Genomic DNA, 2988 nt, shown 5'->3' with positions numbered 1-2988 from the left:
AAAAAAAAAAAAAAAAGACAGGCAAAACTATTTGGTCAACAGTGAAACCAACTTACAGATGACCCTTTCCATGTATCCTACAAACTTTCCCTTCTCCAGATTCTGAGGATCTGGGTTTAGGAAACATTTTGTTTTCGTTTTTGTTTTTGTTTCATCAGACATTAAAGAAAAAGAGGAAAATGTTTTGTCATCGACATTGTGATGGATGTATGGTGAAGTGTCTATTTCACATAAGATACGTGACTCTTCTCTGGAAAACTCTGTCGACCTATGAGTCTCCAATGGAATCATTACTACTGGCCGGGCAACAATCCCCGGCATTGATAGAAATGTGAGGCCAGGGGGTTTTAGGTGCATCACTAACCTCAAACAGCTAATCGAGCCTCGTGCTGGCCATTGGAGGTCGGGGCTGGTGAGCGGGGAATTGAACAGAAAGAGTAATCAGCGTCGATGTGCCGGCACCTTGGGTGCTGGTGGGTGCCTTAGTGCAGTTCATTCCGTCTCTCAATTTGCTCTCCTGAGAAACCCAAGGTGCCCTGGCAGATCGATACTGATATAATAGAGATTCAGAGGTCCTGCTGACAGTTACAATTCTGGGCCAACAGTTTAATGGCAAAGTTCTGGCAGCCAGAGCCCTGGGTTCGCACCCCGACTCTGCCAGACATGACCTTGGACGAGATATGTCAGCAGGGCCAAGACTAGGCTCAGGGGTGAGGCACTTACCTCAGATACAGCATTGAAGGGGGCACCATGAAACTCAGTCATCAAGATACACAGCATTTTAATGCAATATTTAAATAAACCAAAATGAATGCAAAAGATCCAGGATTAACAAAATATCAGAATTTTAAATAAAGACAGGATCCGACCCTAAGCATGCCTCACCCTGATCCTGACCCTGTCTCCCGGCTTTATTTAAACACTTGATATTTTGCTTCTCATGGATTTACTTTTGTGTTATTTTAGATCTTTTTTCTTGATGACTGAGTTTTTCGGAGTCCCCTTCAATTTTGTGCCTAAGGCCAGTGTCTCGCTCCCTCCCTCCCCCTCTTCCTCCTGCCCTGTGAATAATCTCAGCCCTCTGAACTTTAGTGTCCTTAGAAACCCAAATGGGAGGGGCCTTCCCAAAGCCCGAGCCAGCGGGGGGTTTACAGCTAAAAAGCTAACGTTTGACTTCTAGTCTGTCATTCTCCCTCGCCACCCACCACTCGGAGCTCATTCACATGCAAACCACTAGGGCCAAGTCCTAAGAACTCCCTAAACAGCAGAGCTTACAGTGTAGCTGGGGAGACTGAAATTTGCAGAAAAAGTGTAATCACAGAATGGGAAGGCAGAGGAGGTGTGAATGAGCGCTGTGAGTGGTCAGAAGATAGCACAGCAAGGATTCACTCTGGAAGAGCCGGGGTGGCCCAGGAGGCCTTCCTGGAGGACCTGAGACTCTCTCTGGGCCTCAGATACCTGAGATAACCCTGATGAAATGATTGGCTTTAAGAAAATCTCCAGGTGCAGCAACGAACCTCACTAACGCAAAATGTTGAGTTGAGTTACAAGGTTCTAAAGAGGGTTTGGAAAACTGACATAGCGATGCCTCTCTCGAAGGGGAATTCCTCTTTCTTTCTGGCTGATACACACAAATACAAACACACACACACATTCACACACCAGCCAGCATTTCCCGGCCGGCACCCCAGAAGTGATACCAGCCGTCCTGCTTCCCCCCTCATCCCCAGCACTGCTCACCTCCATAACAGCCACGAAGCCCACAGCAAGACATAAGTGGCCAGCCCTCCCGCACGGCCTCCTTAGGTGGACTTGCTGGCAGGTCTCCTGTCCTTGGGCAGCTCTTTATGGAGATTTGTCTGTCATGTCTTCTTACATCTGCTCCTTACCCACATCTACAAAGGTGCACTGAGCAGGTGTGTCTGCATGTCACTCAGGTCTCATTTGTGGTGTCAGTAAATCCTGAATTCTTCCATAGAATTCTTAAATCCTTCCTCAATCCCTCCCGCCTGTGAGCAAGCTCCCTAAATCCAATCAATTAACACAGCCCAGAAAGTCAATCCGTTTGAATGAAAGCTAGATGCTTACACCTAATCACCCATCCCTGGGGGCTGGTTAAACCACTCACTGCACTGTCTGCAGGAAGGAGCCCTGGGCAGACACAAAAGATTAGGGAGAACTGTGTAGGTTGACATGAAAATATGTCTCTAACATATATTGTTGGGTTAAAAAAAATCGGGTTCCAAACTAGCAGTCTAATATAATTCCACTAGCTTTTAAAAGGGTGTGTTGCGTGAGTGTTTATACAAAGAGATGTCTGGAGTGGGGAGGCCTGGGGGCCACCGAATGTTCCCTGGGGTTACTTAGGGTAAGAAATTGGGAGGGGGCATTTTTAGAAATGTCTTTATGGTTTTCGTAATGATTAAATTTTCTACATGCGTATGTATTATCTTTGAATACAGAAAAGCTCAACTAAGCTATTTTTATTTAGTACTTTTGTTGGATAAGAAGTACTCGATTTTCTAGGTACATCCATAGAGACAGAAAGCAGATGATGGGGCTGGGGGAGAGGGCATGAGGAGAAAGCGCTTAATGGGGGCAGGGTTTCTTTTGGGGTGATGAAAAAGTGTTGGAATTAGGTAGAGCTGGCGGTCGCCCAACGTTGTAAATGTCCTAGATGCTACTGAATTGTTTGCTTTAAAGTGCTTAATTTTGTTATGTGAATTTGACCTCGATTTAAAAATAAGTGCCTGATTCCCTCTTGTAAAACAAGCCACCTAACTGAGTTATCTGTTTATCTTCGAGTTATGTATTGGATAATTTACCTGGTTTGGAGAACAGTGAGGTCGGACAGAGGACTGGGTGGTCTGAGGCACAGAGAACCAGTTTCTGACTCTGCCTTTGTTTAATCCCGGGGAATGGGCTATAAGTGAATGGGACTCAGTGTGATAATCTCCAGCGTTCCTTTAGGTTCAAAAAATAGAGTTC

The sequence above is a fragment of the Pteropus vampyrus genome, unplaced genomic scaffold (genome assembly GCF_000151845.1).
Source record: "Pteropus vampyrus isolate Shadow unplaced genomic scaffold, Pvam_2.0 Scaffold166, whole genome shotgun sequence".
Lineage (NCBI taxonomy): Eukaryota > Metazoa > Chordata > Mammalia > Chiroptera > Pteropodidae > Pteropus > Pteropus vampyrus.
Note: the sequence above shows the minus strand (reverse complement) of the source record.